At 39.4% G+C, this 21,922-nt stretch overlaps 1 long non-coding RNA gene across 1 annotated transcript in view; it reads right to left on the bottom strand.

Moving 5' to 3' along the window:
* Positions 1–21,922, bottom strand: part of LOC125129200 (uncharacterized) — a 131,639-nt gene that overhangs the window by 37,793 nt on the left and 71,924 nt on the right. The window contains exon 3 of the long non-coding RNA XR_007135431.1: positions 8,456–8,584. This is a non-coding gene — a long non-coding RNA (uncharacterized LOC125129200). The remainder of the gene's footprint in view (positions 1–8,455; positions 8,585–21,922) is intronic.

Genomic DNA, 21,922 nt, shown 5'->3' with positions numbered 1-21,922 from the left:
TTTGTTTTTACAGGAGGACAAAAACAGATCTTACAACTTCTTTTCTTCATTACTTCTTAAATCTCTCACTTCATGCATCTATAGACAGAACATGAGTCAAAGTTAAGTCTCAGAGTCCAAGTTAAGCCTCACATAGAACTCCTCGGGCTTCTACCATGCATAGACTGACCAGCTTCCATGGGTGGCCAGAGCAGGGCTTAGCGTTCTCTGACAATGGTGAAGGAAGTCTCTGGAACTTGACCATGAGGGGATTCTTGAGGCACTGCACAACCTCCCAGGTGTCCATGTCATCTGTGGATGCAGAGTTCTTGACTATGATGTGGTAGCAGAGGATGGTTCCACAGGGTAATAACTGTAACTTTATAGCAGTTGGGGTTCTATGTGACCTTTAATTTACAAATGTTAATCAACAGCCACATCAAAGAATGTATCAAAGCCCATATCCTCAATCCCCACCCCCAAGTTGGAGACTCTAACTGTGGGAAAAGGGGTGACGACTGCTCTAACTTCTTCCTGCTGAAAGGGGGCATCGTTAGGGAAAGCAGTTAGGTCTCCACTCATGGAACAGTCAAGTGGGCCTTGATACATTACTTTGGATGCCCCTTCTATCAACATTTGAACATTGATAGCTCTTAATCAAGATGTAATGAAGCAAGAAATATAATTAATTATAGAGGGTCTGAATAAAAAGATCAAGATTACAATGAATATGGTAAAAGAAACATTTTCACCAGGAAGAGGAGGTCAGCTGGTTCCACAAAACAGCTCCAAAAGCTAGAGCTGGATAGGACAGCTCATGAATCTACTGTTGAAGATCTAACAGGGAATGAGACACATTCTGTGAACAATTAGGAATACAACATTTAGATTCTATAATAACAAGGCCTTAGTTAAGGAAATGCAGAAACCTTGATTAGTCTCCATTATCATATATTCCCCCCTCTCTCTTTTTTTTTTTATTTTATTATTTTTTATTTGGGGGGGCATGCTATTAATCATGGTCTGTGAAATAACAGATTGTGAACTGAAAGGAAATAATATATTGTTCAGATTAGCCTGATACTTTCCATGAGCCTCTGCCTTAATCACTAGGTTTTAATACTAATAAAAGAAAGGCTTTATATTTAACTGACATACTATCATTTTGCTCATAGTTAACATACTTCACAAAAATAAAATGTGAGGGATTGCCAAGTTGTTATGTTGTGAACCACATGGGAAGTCCTCCATTGCCATGTGAATTGAGGCTTTAACCTCTTACAAAATATCTCTTTCTAAAAGAGGAGTTGGACTCTGGGACAATCAGAAAGGCATTGAGAAAAGAAAATGGATTCCCAGTCACATATCAAAGGTTGTGTAAAAATTTTGTAACTGGCTTGCCAGAAACATGAATATGGCAGATTCATGAGGGAGGGCCCAAGATTGGAGAGGAAGACTGAAAAGTGGTTCCATATTCAGGAGGAAGTCATTAGGCTGTCTTCCTACATTTAGAGTCACCCAGGGCTCCTGAGTGGTGATAAGGACAGGAGCCATTATGGAAATGTCCCATCAGTCTTGATCCTGGGCCTGAGGGGTCCACCACAGAGACCTTTGTCTTCAGGGGCAGTCCCTCTTCCAGTGATCTCCCCAACATATGGGGCACAGCTGAGTCTAAGGGCATTCCCATTTAAAGGATCCCTCTTTTCCACAGAGGAAACAGGCTCCAGGCATAGGTCTCTGCCCCAGTCCTCTCACCTTGGAAACTCCCAGGTTGACTCCCTGTAGCACCATAACTAGAGCCTCAGACTTTTCTGTGTCTCTCTTCTTGTTCTACTTTCATTCTTCCTGGCTCCAATTATAACATATTTGAGTTGCTACTCTGAGGAGGTGCTCCAGGTTCTGATAAGGGCCAAAAGCCAATTTTTGGAGTTTTCTCCATATACCTGGCACCAATTGAGCTATGAATTTATCCTTAAGAATTACTTGGCCCTCCATTGTTTCTGGGTTCTTTGGTATATGTTTTCTTAATGCCTGAGTCTTTCTAAGAAAGTTGATAGACTCTCTTGTTCCCCTAGTAAACCTTCAATAGTTTTTAATGGGCTTTACTCATGAGGCTTTTAATCCCTCAACTATACAAATAATAAAATGATTTCTATGCCAATTGTAGTTATCTCCCTCATCAACAAACCAACTGGGATCACTCATAGAAACTACCTGACACCCTGTGGGGAATCTTGTTCTATCTCTTCTAATTTGCCTCTGGCATTTATAGCATCATTCCCTTCATCTTCCCCAGCTTTGATTTGAAGACTTTATGTATATTTTTTTTCACAAGTCAATTTGAAGCTTTTTATTATCAAATTCAGGATAGGGAGGCATAAGGCCTGAATCTTCCCGACTTATGGGGCTTTCGGCTTTAGTTATTATTTTTGTTGTTGTTGTTGGCCCTCATTAACAGAACATAGAGGCTAATAGCCCAGACAGACAGGAATTGGCTTCCCCCTTAGGGAACAAATCCCATACAGTTTCATAGGAATCATTAAGCAGTATGATTCCATTGTTTCTGGGTTCCTCGGTATATCCCTCTGTACACGATCCCTCTGTAGCCCTGCATATATTCTAATGAATTTGATTTTTCATTCTCTTGAAGGTACATAAAGTCCTGTCAGGCATCCCCATACCAACTTGCAGTAAGTGAAACTCCAGCCTGTAATTATTTGGAGTGAGAGGCTTTCTTTAAATTAGCCATTGCTCAGGCTAACACTGAGGTCTTAAAGGACTCCATCCCCACTCCCTGACAGTCTTTAATATATTCAGCAATTTTGGCTTTTCCTTTTAAAAATCCTATGGTCTTTTTGCAATCACTATTTGCATTTTCATATGCTAACAATTGAAAAATAGTATCAGACACCTCAGAGTTAGTAATTTGTCATTTTAATGCCTCTTGTAAATGAGCTAGAAATTCAGTATGAGGTTCCTTAGGGCCTTTTAGGATCTTTTGAAAAGAAGTACTTATTTGACCCTTAGATTCAATTTTATCCCATGCCATCAAGCAACATTACCTAATCTGGTCAATAGCTAAATCATTCGTTCTCATTTGATCTTGAGGATTACTCCAAGGACCAATCCCTAACAATTGTTCTATTGTAACTGGAAGATTTTGAGCCTGATTATAATTAGCAGTAGTTTGGGCATGGTCTTGCCACCAAGATTTAAATTGTAAATATTCACTAGGTGATAGCACAGCACAGGTTAAGTTCTGCCAATCAGCAGGAATCATACAATTTCCTTCAGCTATTTCCTGCATGATTCCTTTTGTAAAGGGTGAATTAACACCATAGTTTTGAATGGCTTGTTTTAATTCTTTAAGAATTTTAAAAGGAAAGGACTCATGAATGAACTCATAAACTCCATTAGGGTTGGTGGGATCAATACCTGGAGCCGTTGTCTCCCTGACAGTTACTATAAAGGCTAAAATGTATGGTTTCCAAGTCACCTTGCCTGTAATATCCCCTGTTGAATGGTATTCAGGGATAATGCTCATTTTCTTTGCAACCCTAGAAGTAGAGGCTTGATGAGTCCTCATCACCTTACTCCTAATAGGAGGCAATTGAGGAATATCAGAATCAACAGTTGGAGCCAAAGGCTCAGAGCCAAATAATTATCTCTCTGATAATTTTGTTCAGGGACTGCATATTTAGGTTCCTTCAATGAAGATGTAAACTCCCCTTCTTCCTCCAATAAGTCCTCTGTGGTCTGTGGAGGTTCTAAAACTGATTTAATTAAGCTCCAAATACTCCAAATAGACTCAGGAATTGGAACGCCCTCATCATGCAATATCCTAAGTTCCATTCCTATGCTTTCCCCTATCTTTACATGTAATGTTTCTAATGTAAGAAACCAATCATAATGTCTCTCAATAGTCTGAAAAAGTTCCAAAAGCTTATTTTCACTTATTTTTGTACCCACTTTTTAAAGGAGTTGTCCTAACAAACAAATGTAAGGACTATAGTTTCCTGCAATTACCTTAGTTCCCATTTTACCCCGTAAATATCTGAGAGAGGGAATGTATCCACAGGATTTCCTCAGCGTGGCTATGCAAAATTCCTCCCTTCTTTTCAGGGCTCCACAGCACTTACAATGAATAAAAATTCCCACTGTAGTCGCAGTCCTTCGTTCTTCATTCCTGCCTGTTTGCCTGCCCCATGTTGGGCGCCACTTGCTGAGGCCAGCTCAGCAGGATGGGGCTGAAGAACAAGTGCTGTGGAACTTAAGGAAAAAGCCAACACAAAACAAAACACAGAGATAGTAAATGTGGGAACCTGGGGGATTCAAGGTCTCTAGGACCAAGAGCCCACCTCAAAAAACCACACCGCTTTTATTTTACTCTTTTGATGAGATCACAAGAGGAGGGGCTATGAGTGGGTAATCAAGCAAGAAGATTGGAAAAACATGTCTCGTGACAATTATTATTATTATTACTATTATCATTATCCTATGATTATGAAGACATTTTAGGCCTGAGATTTAATCTAGTCTTTCTAAAGCATCTCAATATACACGTTGAAATAATGGTTATCCCTCTTTCACACTCAACAAACTCCTATTGAAATAGATGTATAGTTCCTGAGTCAAGAATAAATAATATAGAACTGGGTAATATTAACAGATGAAAGGATATTGTATCTATACAGAGGAGGAGAAAAAGAGGCTTTTCCAGAAGGTAAAAGAACAACTTGGTAGAAGATTTTTTAGCTCAGAAATGCAGAACATAATGCCGAGTTAGTACTAACTCCAAATGTTTCCTTGGAACCTACTTTCTGGAAAGATTAACTGGTGTGGGACTGTGTGTGAGTGTGCATGCACATGCATGTGCATGCATGCATGTGTGCTCCCATGTGTATTTAATAATTTCATCTTTTTTCATAAAGGAAATATGGAATGCACAGATACAGGACCCCCAGAAAATTTTGTCAGATTTAGTAAATAAAAATACAGCACACCCAGATGAATTTGAATATCAGATAAACACTAGATAATTTTTAGTAAAAATATGTCCCATACATGCCCCTGGGTTGACATTCTGGAAGGTGGTAGTACTCAATATCAAATTAATATGGTTAGCTCTGCCTCAGAACCAGTGGTAGAGGGAGGATGAACTTTCTGAAAACACCCAACTAAATGAGATCTCCCAGGGGAGGTCAGAAGAAGTTAGGGACATAATCACCATAACATCCTCAGTTGAAAAGAGGTTGACAATGCTATAAAATTGGGTTGTGAGGATTGTTGTACACCTATAAATGTAATAAAATTAATTAAGTAATTAAAAAAAGAGGTTGCATAGAGATTCTCAATCATTATTTCTTTTTTTTTGTCTTTTTTTTGCTATTTCTTTGGGCCACTCCCGTGGCATATGGAGGTTCCCAGGCTAGGGGTCGAATCGGAGCTGTAGCTGCCAAGCCTACGCCAGAGCCACAGCAATGCGGGATCTGAGCCGCGTCTGCAACCTACACCACAGCTCACGGCAACGCCGGATCGTTAACCCGCTGAGCAAGGGCAGGGACCGAACCCGCAACCTCATGGTTCCTAGTCGGATTTGTTAACCACTGCACCACGACGGGAACTCCCTCAATCATTATTTCTTGATTTCATAGATTATAAGACACTACAGAACTTTAATATTTAAGTTCTTAGCACATAATGGGCCTCAATAAATATATTTTATTCAATAATTAGAAACAAAAGTATCATCAGATATTTTTTATTAATTCTTTTCTCAAAGTAAATGGCAATATGGTTTTCTGTTCAGGTGGTATTGAAATGTTGGCAGATATTAAAGAAAGATACTTTAATTCACTGCCTGCTTTTGTATCTTTGAATAAAGCTTTTACAAATAATTCTCCTATCTATATCTAAGCTTTTTTGTGCCCCTGCTATTACATGACTAGAATCTTTTAGAACAATTTTCCCCAGTCTTTTAATATTCTAAGTGCCTGTGCAGAAGTCAAACTTACACATTTGGAATTAAAATTAAATTTCCTAAATGCTTTTGGCATTGCTGAGTGCTGTCATTCTCATCACTGTTCAGCAACAATGCCATTGGATAAAGTAGAAAAAAAAGGTAAAAATATTGCAGCAACTGAGTGATATGTGGAACACAAGCTGTAATAGTGACAGAGCGTGAAGTATAGTCTCACTGGATATGACAGAGCATGTAATGCACCTGAAATTGGGCCCCATGTAGTGACTAAGAGTTTCAATTTTCTGAGTTTTAGAGAATTCTGTATTGTTTGACAGCTCTGTTTCACACCAATGGCTGGTTCCATAATGCTTACATAGTACAAAGATGAGAAAATGTCACTTAACAAAAAAGAATGCAAAAAGTATATGCAAGGTTCATTCCATAAAATCTAATTTCCTATGGGAAATTATCATTTTCATATGATGACATTTTCAGAGTATGCACCTGCAAAATTTGGCTCCTTCTCATGCATATATTGAAAACTCATTCAAAGGTATGAATTGAGGGTAGGAAAGAGTGAGGCAAGGTGTTTCTGGACCTATCTGTGATCTCCCCCAGTGCATTTTTCTACTCCTTAGCTTACTCCACAGTCACCATATCTTCTTTTTTTTTTTTTGCTTTTTGCTTTATTTTATTTGGATTTTAGGGCTGCACCTACAGCATATGGAGGTTCTGAGGCGAGGGGTCCAATCAGAGCTACAGCTGCCAGCCTACACCACAGCCACAGCAACACAAGGTCTGAGCAATGTCTGTGATCTACACCACAGCTCATGGCAATGCCAGATCCTTAACCCATTAAGCGAGGCCAGGGATCAAACCCATGACCTCATGGTTCCTAGTTGGATTCCTTTCTGCTGTGCCACAACAGAAACTCCTCCATATCTGCTCTTAAGACTCAGAATTGTTACATTCACTGAAGACATTTTTCCCCTAATTAGATGAAAACATAAAATTAGATTCTAACAAGACTGTAAAAATCTCAGTGGTCATAATTTCTACCTACCCCTGGCAATATTCACAGGTGGTGAGAAGTTGAGTTGTGTTACTCTGCATATAAAAATGAGAATCCAGGCCACTCTCTATTGGCTTGTCTATCTCCAGTGTGGTTCTTGCTTTCCCCCTGCCCTACACTCTGTCCCAGTTAAGTTATACAAGATATGCTCTTCTATCTTACCCAGCTACTGGAGGTGCAGAAGGTCCAGCACTCTTATGTCTCCACAGCATGAATCTTCCCTAGGACATGAAAAAAAATAACAGGAAGCAGAATCTTGTAGCCTAGAGCAGAAACTTGTAGCCTAATCCACACTGCCTTGTCTTCTGTTTCTTTTCCAACTTCTTCCTAATTCAGGCAAATCTACATTGATGTTGTGGGTCCCCCTGATTTTCTAGCCTCTCAATTGGTTTCCCTTTCTTTGTGCAGCTATTTGTCAGACTAATTATCTGGTAGCTGCTCCTCTGACTGGGCCTCAGGGCCCTGCTTTGTGAGCTGTTCCCAGAGGCAGTCCTGGGGAGAGTTTTCTGTCATTTTCTGGGTCTCAACTTCCTGATTCTGGTCCCAGTGGTTTGGAGATGGACATCTGTTCTCAATTTCATAACAAAAATGACTTGTAATTTAAAAACTCTTAGAGTTCCCATTGTGGCTCAGCAGAAACAAACCCAACCAGTATCCATGAGGATGCAGGTTCAATCCCTGGCCTTGCTTAATAGGTTAAGGATCCAGCATTGCCATGAGATGCAGTATAGGTCACAGATTCAGCTTGGATCTGGTGTTGCTGTGGCTGTGGTGTAGGCCAGCGGCTACAGCTCTGACTCAACCCCTAGCCTGGGAACTTCCATATGCTGCATGTGGGGCCCTTAAAAGCAAAAAAAAAAAAAAAAAAGCAACTCTTTATAATAAGGTAGTATATCATGTTGGACAGAATTCAGCATCAGACAATCAAGAGTTTGAAATCCTGACTCAAGCCCTAATTAGTCACATGACTTTGGCCAATTTACTTAACATTCCTGATCCTCAGTTTATGCATCTAAAAAATGGAAGTACAGGAGTTAGCGTCATGGCGCAGTGGTTAATGAATCCGACTAGGAACCACGAGGTTGCGGGTTCGGTCCCTGCCCTTGCTCAGTGGGTTAACGATCCGGCATTGCTGTGAGCTGTGGTGTAGGTTGCAGACGCGGCTCGGATCCCGCGTTGCTGTGGCTCTGGCGTAGGCCGGTGGCTACAGCTCCGATTCGACCCCTAGCCTGGGAACCTCCATATGCCGCGGGAGCGGCCCAAGAAATAGCAACAACAATGACAACAACAAAGACAAAAGACCAAAAAAAAAATGGAAGTACAGTACTGATGCTGTGCCGATAAGAATAGAGAAATGAAGATTCATAGAGTACATATTGGAACTATGCCCCAAAAACTAGGATTTCTGGTTACAAAATACATTTTATTTTACATTTTATTACCTTTCACATTTCTTCCTGAAAGAATGAGGGCTTAGAAAGTTCCTATTGTCCACCCATTCATCTCCTGTTCTGCAATTTTGTATTCAGATAAACATTTTTCGCAAGATTGTTGAAGTACTTAGCACAACTCTGTGGGAAAAAAAAAATGTATTATATGACATTGCCACAATGGGAATATTTGTGCTTATGAATACATTAGTCTCCTAGGTTTCCTGTTTTTATATTATTATTAAAAGCAATTGAAACCTACCTGCAAGAAAAGTTATTCATTATTAAAAGGCAAGATATTTTATTTAAAAACTGCAGACTGGTTGCTGCCTGTGTGTTTATGAGATCTTCTGAAGTTATTAAATTCAGATGTGTTACAGTAACTTGCATTCTTATACTGCTATTTGCATCCCCATTTTTGCTACTAAAGGGGTACAGAGGTAAAGTCATTTGTTAAGCCATGTTTCTGCAGAAATCCAGGCCAAAAATATATCAACCATGGCATGTAATAATGATACAGAGATTGGTTACACTGCTCAGCTGCCAAAAATTTATATTCCTTTAGTGGTTGCAGATGCTTAAGAGAATCCCCTGTGTCTAGGTCCAAGGCACTTGTCACCAATAACAGTCAATACCCCCAGGAATTGAGACAGTGTGGTCAGAAACCATATACTACATTCCTGCTGAAAAGTCATTTTCAAAAACACTTCTTAGAAAGTGGGTTTCTTAAAATGGAAGTAATACAAAATATATTACCATCATTTATAGGTGTTAATAACTGTAATGACTACATATATTATGCTATAAGTGTTTACTTTTGTAAAAATATACCCATTAGCTTTCTATCATAACCATGAATTTTTGAAAGCTTACTTGATAGGGCTATAAAAGTTAGGGCAACATTAGTAACAACTTTGATTACTTAATGTACAATATATACCAGACATCTTTTAATTTGATCCCTACAACAACTTCAATAAGTAAGAATTACTCATAAATATTACAAATAAGAATAATGATCTTTATTTTACTTTTCTTTATTTGTTCTTATTATACTCTCATTTCTTATAAATAAGCAACTGAAGTCTTACAGAAAATAAGTAACTAATCTTCAGAGCTACTGCTAACTTCAAATTAAACTTCAGGTGTTAATTCTGTAGTAGAACTGTTAATCAAAACACAAGTATCATTTGGGTCATTTAGACAGCCAGTTCATCCTTACTACCCAAAGAAAGAGTCAAATATGGAATACCTTGAGAGTTAGGCAGATAAATAAGAGATTCCACTGTTAAGAAGATAGGAAATTGTAGGGTCTGTGGCAGAACTGGAGAGTATGGGTCCCCTCTGAAGACATTAAAATTCAACATTTTTATAACATTGTATCAAGCAAACTAAACACATCTAGTAATCAGCTTCAATCCACAGGCAATGTATTTAATACTGTCAATGTCTAGACTGATTTTAAGGGAAAATGAAGACATGTTTTGGCCATGGAGAAATTTCGGAACATTCTTTGCTGTGTACAAATACTGACTCTATAGCCAGTAGAAATAAAGCAGATATGAAAATAGAAGAGGATGAAATGTTAGCTTTCAAGAAAGAGATGATTATAAAAGAATATCAGTATGCTTAGAAAGAACTTCTATAATTTAATTAACAGAAAAATCAATAGTAACCAAGGGTATTAAAGAATACCGTTATAGAGAATAAAAGTTATTCCCTTATTTGAAAATAATTACAATGAAATAAGCAATTCATCATATTTCCAACTACCATAAAAGATCTTAGGAGTCAAAAGAGGGGGAGAAGGTAAATTATTGAGGAAGCAAGGAACATGTATTAAGTGCTCTTGGCATGTGCCATGCTTTGTACTAGAGGTTTCATCCATTTTAAGAATACCAGGAAAAAAAGAGTAAGAATCCTAACAAATATTTATGAAATCCCACAGTATCAAAAAAGATCATTGTTATAAATTAGGAACACATACAATAATAAAAATATCATTAATTTGTAACCTTTTATAATATCAAAGCACATAACTAAAGAAAAATTCAAAAAAACTTTCTATAAAAATTTGGGAACATCATATTTACATTACTATGTTGCTACTGCATATATTTTAAAAAAATACTCCATTAACCAATGCTAAAATGTAGTTTATAAATTTAGAAATAACTGCTATGTTAACAGCTGTATTTTAATGTCACAATACTAATACTTCAAGTTTTTTAAAGTATTGGCTAGTAACAGACCTAATATCTTTATCTTAAATTATCTCTGCATAAATCACATTTTTTCCATAAAAATAGAAGTCAACAGAGGTCCTGGCATGTTTCCTGAGGTTATTAGCTGTTGACATCAAAATCATGAAAAGCAAACTAGGTTTGAGAGTTTGCCAAACTAAATAAATCTGTAAGACCTCCTGGACACTCACTACAACAAAAAGTGATAACAATTTTTTAAAAAGGGACTTCTGGAGAAGGTACCCAGAGTCACTAGGTAAAAAGCTTAGGTTTTCCAATGTCTAAAGAGAAAGATTAACAAGGTAAAAAGTAGAATGCTATTACAGAAAATTATATCTATGAGAAATAATCTTCAAGGGGAAACTCTCTTTTTAAGTGATTAATCTTTTCCAGGAAAAAAAAAGAATTGTATAATAAACCCTAATCCCATTAGGGTAAGAAATAGAATCAGATCATTTATCTGTTTGTCGGTCTTTTTTTTTTTAGGGTCACACCCATGGAATATTGAAGTTTCCAGGTGAGGTGTGGAATTGGAGCTGTGGCTGCCAGCCTACACCACAGCCACAGCAACACAAGATCTAAGCCACACCTGCAACCTACACCATAGCTCATGGCAATGCCAGATCGTTAACCCACTGAGCAAGGCAAGGGGTGGAACCTGTGTTCTCATGAATACTAGTTGGGCTGCTGAGCCATGAGCGTAACTCCCAGATTTGTTTTTAATTGTTCCTGTCAATATTCTTTATAATTGCATATCTGAAAACAATGCTATACATTTGATTAGCAGTTTAATTAGCAACTTGAAGCTAGATGTCAATGGCCAAGATGCAGGTTTTTAAAAAGCAAACAACATTACAGAAAATAGAGCCCTTTATTCTTTTCTCTGAACAGAAATAATATATTTTATCTTGAATTAAACAAATCAAAGCAAATCAAACAAACCTTGTCTTGAGTCCTAACTCTACTGCTTGCAAACTATATGACTCTAGACTTAAACACTCAGCTTCCAAATTTCCTTTTTAATAAAATGGAAATGGTAACAGTTATACAGTCACATGGATTAAGGGAGAAAACAGAAATCTCTGTCATAATGCCTCAGAATAATCAGTCTATAAATTCACATGTGCATTCATTAATGTAATAAATGTTTATTGAGACCCTCTATGGGCCAGATTGTATCCTCGGTGCTGGAATATAGCAATGAACAGTTCAGAAAAAGTCCCTGCCCACATGGAATTTACTTTCTAGTTGAGGAGGTAGGAAATAAATAAGTAAACAAATAGGTAATATAATTTCAGACAATTATAAAGATTTGAAAAAAATAAAGCACAGTAAAAGAATAGAGAATGGAATGAGAGGAGTAGGAGGAAGCTGTATTATTTTAGATGGGGTCATGAGGGAAGACTTTGCTGAAGGGTGATATTTGAGTAAGAATCTGAATTATGTAAAGGAGAGAGCCCTGCAAGATATGAGGGAGGGCATTCCAGACAGAGGGGAGAGAAAATGTAAAGTCTTTGGATTCTAAATGAAATTGGTAAGAACTAAAAGAAAACATGTGGGGCAGAAGCAGAGAAGGAGATGAGAGGGAGATCTTTAAGAAACTGATTCAGAGAGAAGATGGGATTAAGATGGTGGAATAAAAGGACTGGAACTCAACTTCTCTTCTAAAAACAACAAAATTCACAACAAAAGGCTGAGCATTCTTCAACCAAACAGACTGGAAACCTTAAAAAGATATAATAATCCAGAAGAAAATAGGAGGACACATCAAGAGGTAGGAGGGGTGATTTCATGATATAAACAACCCCATACCTCCTAGGTGGGAAGCCCCACAGACTGGAAACTAACTGGTTCACAGAGACTCACCTACAGGAGTGAGAGTTCTGAGCCCCACATCAAACTCTCACATGTGGGGATCTGGCACAGGGAGAAAGAGCCCCTGCAGTATCTGGCATTGAAGGCCAGTGGGGCTTCTGCACAGGAGTTCCAGGGGACTGGGGGAAATGTAAAACCCATTCTTAAAAGGTGCACACAGATTTTCACATGCACTGGGTCCCAGGGCAAAGCAAAGTCTCCATGGGAATCTGGATCAAAACTGACTGCAGTTCCTAGAGGACATCCTGGGAAAACAGGAGTGGCTTGTTGTGAGGGAAGGACACTGAGAGCAAAGCTCTTGGGAATATTCAGTAACCACAGCTATCTCTGGAGGTGGCCCTTTTAGGAAAATCTGGCCCCACCCATCAGTCAGCTGCTGAGATGCCCCAGGGCAAACAACAACCCAGGTGGGATCACAGCCCCACCCTTCAATAAACAGGTTACCTAAAAACCCCTCAGCAACACAGCCCTCTAATCCCATCCAGAGACAAAGCCTCACCCATCAGAGGGATAGGAATCAGCTCCACCTACCAGTGGGCAGGCATCAGTCCCTCCCATCAAGAAGCCTACAGCAAGCCCCTGTACCAACTTCAGCCACAAGGGGGCAGACATCAGAAGTAAGAGAGGATACAACTCTATTCTCTGTAAAGAGGTCACCACACCAAAAACCTATAAAAATGAAAACAAAGAACTATGAATCAGATGAGGGAGAAAGGAAAAACCCCAGAAAATCAGCTAAGGGATGAAGAGATTCTCAGCCTCCAGGAAAAAGACTTTAGACTGTTGATGCTGAAGATGATGCAAGACATTGGAAATAAACTGGAGACAAAGATGGATAACTTACAGGAAACACTGACCAAAGAGATACAAGTTATAAAACTTAAATAAGAAGAGATGCAAAATACAATAACTGAAATAAGAAATTCACTAGAAGCAGCCAATGGCAGAATAAAGGAGGCATAAGAATGAATAAGCAAGGTGAAGGACAGATTAGTGGAAATTACAGATGCGGAACAGAAAAGAGAAAAAAGACTGAAAACAAATGAAGAGAGTCTCAGAGAAATCTGGGACAACGTTAAACTTGCCAGCATCCATATTATAGGGGTGCCAGAAGGAGAAGAGAGAGAGAAGGGGACAGAAAAAAATATTCCAGAAGATAATAGCCAAAAACTTCCCTTGCGTGGGAAAGGAACCACTCCCTCAAATCCAAGAAGCACAACAAGTACCATATAAAATAAACCCAAGGAGGAACAACCCGAGACACATAGTAATCAAACTGGCCAAAATGAAAGACAAAGAGAAAATCTTGAAAGCAGCTAGGGAAAAGAAACAGATAACATACAAGGGAACCGCGATAAGGTTATTCAGCAGAAACTCCACAGGACAGAAGGGAGTGGCATGATATACTTAAATTGATGAAAAGAAAAAACCTCCAACAAGATTACTCTTCCCAGCAGGGTTCTCATTCAGATTTGAAGGAGAAATCAAAAACTTCACAAATAAGCAAAAGCTAGGAGAATTCAGCCTTACAAAAAATACAAAAGGAACTTCTAAAGACAGAAAAGAAGAAGAAAAGAAGGAAAGGAAAAAGAGCAGCAAAAGCAAATCCAAAGCAATTAATAAAATGGCAATAAGAACATACATATCAATAATTACCTTAAGGTTAATGGACTAAACACCCCAACCAAAAAACATAAACTGGTTGAATGGATGCAAAAACAAGACCCATATATATGCTGTCTTCAAGAGACCCACTTCACTTCTAGGGACACATACAAATTGAAAGTGAGAGGATGGAAGAAAATATTTCATGCAAACGGGGAACAAAATAAAGCTGGAGTAGCAATACTCATATCAGACAAAATAGACTTTAAAATGAAGAATATTTTAAGGGACAGGGAAGGTCACTATATAATGATGAAAGGATCAATCCAAGATGAAGATATAACAATTTTAAACATCTATGCACCCATCTTCATAGGTTCACCACAATATATAAGGCAACTGCTAACTCCCTTAAAAGGAGAAATTGACAATAACACAATCAGAATGGGGGACTTAACACCCCACTTACAGCAATGGACAGATCAATCAGACAGAAAATCAATAAGGATACACAGGCCATGAATGAAGTATTAAACCAGATGGACGTAATAGATATGTCTACGACATAGCATCCAAAAGCAACGAATACACATTCTTCTCAAGTGCACATGGAACATTCTCTAAGATTGATCATAACCTGGGCTACAAATCCAACCTTGCTAACTTTAAGAAAATTGAAATCATACCCAGTGTCTTTTCCAACCACAATGCTATATGACTGGAAATCAACAACAACAAATAAACTGCAAAAAACACAAACACATAGAGACTAAACAACATGCTACTAAACATCCAATGATCACTGAAGAAATCAAAGAGGAAATTAAAAAATACCTAGAAGCAAATGACAACAAAGATACAACACTCCATAACCTACAGGATGCAGCAAAAGCCATTCTAAGAGGAACGTTTATGGCAATACAAGCCCACCTCAGGAAACAAGAAAAAGCTCAAATAAACAAGCTAACTTTACATCTAATGCAGCTCAAGAAAGAAGAACAGACAAGACCTAAAGTTAGTAGAAGGAAAGAAATCATAAAGATCAGAGCAGAAATCAATGAAATAGAAACAAAGAAAACCATAGAAAACATCAATGAAACGAAAAGGCGGTTCTTGGAAAAGTTCAACAAAATTGATAAATCCTTAGCCAGACTTAGCAAGGAAAAAAGAGGGGAGACTCAAATCAATAAAATTAGAAATGAAAAAGGAGAAGTAACAGCAGACATCACAGAAATACAAAGGATCATAAGAGACTACTATACGCAACTATAGGCCAGTAAAACAGACAGGCTAGGAAAAATGGACAAATTCCTAGAAAAGTACAATCTTCCAAGACTAAACTAAGATGAAATAGAAAAGATGAACGGACCAATCACAAGTACTGAAATTGAAACTGTGATTAAAAAACTCCCAACGAACAAAAGTCCAGGACCAGATGGCTTCACAGGCGAATTCTATCAAACATTTAGAGAAGAGCTAACACCTCTCTTTCTGAAACCATTCCAAAAGATTCCAGAGAAAGGGATACTCCCACACTCACTTTATGAGGCCACCATCACCCTGATACCAAAACCAGACAAAGATACCACCAAAGAAGAAAACTACAGGCCTATTTCACTGATGAACATTGATGCAAAAGTCCTCAACAAAATCCTAGCAAACTGCATCCAACAATACATGAAAAGGATTGTACATCATGATCAAGTGGGGTTTGTCCCAGGGATGCAAGGGTATTTCAATATCCTCAAATCACACAGTGTGATACACCACATTAACAAGCTGAAGAAGAAAAACCAGATGATCCTCTCAAGAGATGCAGAAAAAGCCTTTGACAAAATCCAACACCCTTTTCTGATAAAAACCCTTCAGAAAGTGGGCATAGAGACAAACTCCCTCAACATCATAAAGGCCGTATATGACAAACCCACAGCGAACATCATTCTCAATGGTGAAAAGCTGAAAGAATTCCCACTGAGATCAGGAACAAGACAAGGATGCCTGCTCTCACCACTTCTCTTCAACATAGTTCTGGAAGTCCTAGCCACAGCAATCAGAGAAGTAAAAAAGATAAAAGGAATCCAAATTGGAAGGGAAGAAGTAAAACTATCACTATTTTCAGATGACATGATACTATACCTAGAGAATCCTAAAGACTCTACCAGTAAACTGCTAGAGCTCACCCACAAAATTGGCAAAGTCACATGACACAAAATTAATACACAGAAATTGATGGCATTTCTATACACTAACAATGAAAGAGCAGAAAGAGAAATTAGGGAAGCAATTCTGTTGACCATCACATCCAAAAGAATAAAATACCTAGGAGTAAACCTACCTAAAGAGACAAAAGACCTGTACTCTGAAAACTATAAGATGCTGATGAAAGAAATCAAAGATGACACAAATAGATGGAAAGACACACCATTCTCTTGGGTTGGAAGAGTCAATATTATCAAAAAGACTATACTTCCTAAGGCAATCTACAGATTCAATGCAATCTCCATCAAATTACCAAGGACATCTTCCACAGAACTAGAACAGAATATTTTAAAGACTGTTTGGAATCACAAAGTACCCCGACTAGCCAAAGACATCTTGAAAAAGAAAAATGGAGCTGGAGGAATCAGGCTCCCAGACTTCAGTCTATACTACAAAGCAGCAATCATCAAAACCGTATTGTACTGGCTCAAAGACAGAAATATAGATCAGTGGAACAGGAGAGAAAGCCCAGAATTCAACCCACGCACCTACAGCCAACTCATCTATGACAAAGGAGGCAAGAATATACAAAGGAGAAAAGACAGTCCACTCAATAAGTGGTGCTGGGAAAACTGGACAGCCACACGGAAAAGAATGAAATTAGAACACTCCCTAACACCTTACACAAAAATAAACTCAAAATGGATTAAAGACCTAGATAGAAGACCAGACACTATAAACCTCTTAGAGGAAAGAAAACATAGGCCAAACACTCTCTGCCATAAACAACAGCAACATCTTCTCAGATCCACCTTTAGAGTAATGACAGTAAGAACAAAAATAAACAAATGGGACCTAATCAAACTTAAAAGTTTCTGCACAGCAAAGGAAACCCTAAACAAAAAAAATGAAAAGACAACACACAGAATGGGAGAAAATCTTTGCAAGTGAATCAACTGACAAGGGATTCATCTCCAAAATTTATAAACACTATCTGAAGCTCCATACCAAAAAACAAAAAACCTCATCAAAAAATGGGCAGAAGATGTAAACAGACAATTCTCCAAAGAAGATATACAGAAGGCCAAGAAACACATGAAAAGATGTTCCACATCACTCATTCTTAGAGAAATGCAAATCAAAACCACTCTGAGATACCACCTTACACCTGCCAGAATGGCCATCATCAAAAATCTACCAACAAGAAGTGCTGGAGAGGGTGTGGAGAAAAAGGAACCCTATGACACTGTTGGTGGGATTGTAAATTGGTGCAACCACTATGGAAAACAGTACAGAGATTCCTCAGAACACTAAACATAGAATTCCCATTTGATCCAGCAATCCCACTCCTGGGCATCTATCCAGAGAAAACCATGACTTGCAGACACATATACTCCAATGTTCATTGCAGCATTATTTACAATAGTCAAGACATGGAAACAACCTAAATGTCCATCAACAGAGGAGTGGATCCAGAAGATGTGGTACATATACACAATGGAATATTACTCAGCCATTAAAAAGAACAAAATACCGGCATTCCTAGCAACATGGATGGACCTAGAAATTATCATGCTAAGTGAAGTCAGCCATACAATGAGACACCAACATCCAATGCTTTCACTGACATGTGGCATCTGAAAAAAGGACAGACTGAACTTCTTTGCAGAGCAGATACTGACTCACAGATATTGAAAAACTTAAAGTCTCCAGAGGAGACAGTTTGGGGGTGGGGGGATGTGCTTGGGCTGTGGGATGAAAATCCTGTGAAGTCAGATTATTATGATCATTATGCAACTACAGATGTGATAAATTCATTTGAGTAATAAAAAAATTAAGTAATTAAGGGAAAAAATTAAAATTTTAAAATTAAAGCACCAAAAAAATATAAATTAAAAAAAAGGAGATGAGATTGTTGTAGTAACTCCTGACAAGGTTACCAAAGATGCATGCTAAAGGATCATATTCTAAGAATGATGTGAAACCCGTTAGATGGGTATAAGCAGAGGAGTGACAAAGTTTGGGTGTCAGTGTTCCCTGAACCAGTTTCATCCACCATTAACCCTAGATAATTTATTCATGTTTCTGAAATCTGAGAAGGGTGGCCAAAGTTTGGAAGTAGCACCATTTATTGATAACAATGTTCTTTAAATTAGTCATTCATAACCATGCTTTACTCACATATGGTGCCTATACTGGCTGGTTCAATAAATCAGATATTTACATTAATAAAAAATGCCTATACACTATGTAAACAATATCTTCCACAAAGTGGAAAGAGTAGAAACAAAATACAAAAGGTTAAAGAAAAAAATTTTAATTTATTTCCAAGTAACCATGGTCTTTCGAACTACCACTATTACTCTCCTACATGCTGAGATTCCATTAAATGACTGATGTGAAAAATTCAAAAGAAATCTGCAAAACACTTACAAAACATATGTACAATAGACTTCTTTAGTTTTAAAAAAAAAATGTGCTTGTCCTTCCAAAAACATGTCCTTTCTACCTGGAAAGAAGCAAAATGAAAGGCAAATGAGGGGCAGATCAAGATGGTGGAGGAGTGAGATGTCACACATCTTCTCCCACAAACACATCAAAAAAAAAACAAATCTACATGTAAAAGGACTCACACAGAACATCTACTGAACGCTGGCAGAAGAACTTAAACTTCCAAAAATGGCAAGAATCTCTTGACATAACTGGGTAGAACAAAAGAAAAAAGAGAGAGAGAGTGAAAAGGAATCAGGACAGGACTAGCATTCCTGAGAGGGAGCTGTGAAAGAGAAAAGGAATCCACATCCTGGGAAGCCACCTAACTGATGGAGAGATCAGCTGAGATGGAAGGACTTCAAAGTCTCTGAGAAAAGCACAGCAGCTGGACTGAAGAGGGCAAAGTAGAGAGAGAGCCTCATAAATCATGTGCACCACTGGCCCAGACACCAGAGCCTGAGATGCTAAGGCAGGGGCTGGGCACTGAGACTTAGGTTCTAGAGGTCAGTCCCAGGGAAAGAACTAGTGTTGACTATGTGAGAACAGCCTAAGGAGCTAAGGAGCACTGTGCCATGGGTGGGGGAATGGTGTGCTATGGGCTGGGGAATGGATGCCATGGCAGAGGGAAGCCAGGAGAAGGTGTTGGGCCTGCAGGAGAAGCAAGGCCCCATTGTTGGGAAGAGAGAGAGAAGGAGGGGCAGACCATCAAAGGAATATCCCTGAACACACAAGCAGGATCTGAGGGAGGGGTGCCTCTGGTGCAGGCTATAGGTGGCCAGGAACCTGTAGTGTGGGCTAAGGGCAGCAGGGGTCTAAGTGTGACATGGTGCATCTTGTGTGATCTGCAGGCAGCAGGGGCAGACTGTGGTGGTTGTCTCAGTGTCAGGAGGGAGGCATGGTCCACCACTACTGGGGCTCTATAAGTGGGCTCCGCCTATGGTCCCAGTTGCCTTAGGGGTCAGCAAAAAAAAAGAGGGCACTGCAATCAAGCACCACACATTATTGCTCTTATCCCCCTGGGAATACACTGGCCCTGCTATGGCCATTGTCTAATGCTCTGAGCAGCACCCATATGCTTGATCACTGTCCCTTACCAAGACTTTACAACTAGGAGCAGCTGGTGCAGCACCTCTTTTTTTTTATAAATTTTTTTATTTTCCCACTGTACAGCAAGGGGGTCAGGTTATCCTTACATGTATACATTACAATTACATTTTTCCCCCAGCCTTTCTTCTGTTGCAACATGAGTATCTAGACAAAGTTCTCAATGCTATTCAGTAGGATCTCCTTGTAAGTCTATTCTAAGTTGTGTCTGATAAGCCCAAGCTCCCGATCCCTCCCACTCCCTCCCCCTCCCATCAGGCAGCCACAACTCTCTTCTCCAAGTCCATGATTTTCTTTTCTGAGGAGATGTTCATTTGTGCTGGATATTAGATTCCAGTTATAAGTGATATCACATGGTATTTGTCTTTGTCTTTCTGACTCATTTCACTCAGGAGGAGATTCTCTAGTTCCATCCATGTTGCTGCAAATGGCATTATGTCATTCTTTTTTATGGCTGAGTAGTATTCCATTGTGTATATATACCACATCTTCCGAATCCAATCCTCTGTCGATGGATATTTGGGTTGTTTCCATGTCCTGGCTATTGTGAATAGTGGTGCAGCACCTCTTATGTGGGATAAGCAGGACGGGATTCTTCTTGCATGGTCTGAAGGTGGGGGGCCAACCACCACAGTTATCTATGACTCCAGAGGTGGATGTAGCCCACCACCACTGGGGATCCCTGAACAAGAAAGACTTGCAGTTCCAACCACCTCAGAGGGCACCACAGAGGAGGACCTGGCAACAGAATACCACCTGCTATTGCTCTCAAGTCCCTGGGAGCACACCTGTCCTGCTGCAGCCACTGCCAAATGCTCTGGGCAGTGCCCAGATTCTTGATCACTGTCCTTTCCCAGGATCCTGAAACTATTAGCAGCTGGTGTACCACCTTCTGTGGGGGCTAAGTGGGAGGTGATTCTTTCATGGTTTATATGTGATGGAGGCAACCCACAGCAGTTGTCTCTGACTCCAGATGTGAGTGTGGCCTGCCACCACTAGGGATTTGTAAATATATATGACTTGCAGCCCCAATCATCTCAAGGGCACCACAGAGGAGGGTATTGTGATGGAACACGACCTGTTGTTGCTCTCACTCCCCTGGGAACACACCTGCCCTGCTGCTGCCATTGACAAATGCTCCAGGCAGTGTCCACAGGCTTGATCTCTGTAATTTCCCAGGATCTTGCCATCAGGGGAAGCCTGTGCAACACTGCCTGTGTGGGCTAAGTGATATGGGCTGCTTCTTGCATGATCTGAAGGTGGCAGGGCCAAACCACCACAGTTATCAGTGATTCCAGGGGTGGACATGCCTTATTACCACTAGGGGTCCCTGAAAACTCACCACTTGCAGCTCCAATCATGTAAGAGGAGGGCATTGCAATTAAACACTACTTGTTGCTCTCACTCCCCTGGGAACTCACACACCCTGCTGCTGCCACTGCCAAATACTCTGGGTAACTTGTAAATCTGCCTAAGGCTCATAACACTACACAGAGACCTGCAACTAGGGGTAGCCATCAGCACCTTCCTGCAGGTCCTTGCTGCCATTAAGAGCCCAGCAACCAGGCATTGATTACTAACTCTACTTCTCCCAGGAAACACACTCACCTACCTGGGAATAACAGCCTGCTCACACCAAAGGAAGAGAGAAAATATTCAAACTTCCATACCAAAAATAAATAGTAACCCCCCATAAAATACAAAGGGGCAATCTTGCATAGAAATAGTGCTCCAAGACTAGAGTTTGGCTTCCCTAAACTCACAGAAAAAGAAAAACATAAGCAAGATAAAGAAGTTCAGGAACCACTCCCAGTTAAAGGAACAAGAGAACTCACATGAAGCAGCAAACAATGAAACAGGCCTCTGCAGGCTGGTAGATATTGAGTTCAAAAGGGAGACAGTGAAAATACTGAAGGAATTAATGCTGACTATCAAAGAATTAAGAGCAGATATGAACAGT

The sequence above is a fragment of the Phacochoerus africanus genome, chromosome 6 (genome assembly GCF_016906955.1).
Source record: "Phacochoerus africanus isolate WHEZ1 chromosome 6, ROS_Pafr_v1, whole genome shotgun sequence".
In the NCBI taxonomy this organism is placed as follows: Eukaryota; Metazoa; Chordata; class Mammalia; order Artiodactyla; family Suidae; genus Phacochoerus; species Phacochoerus africanus.
This window is presented reverse-complemented; position numbering and strand designations above follow the sequence as displayed.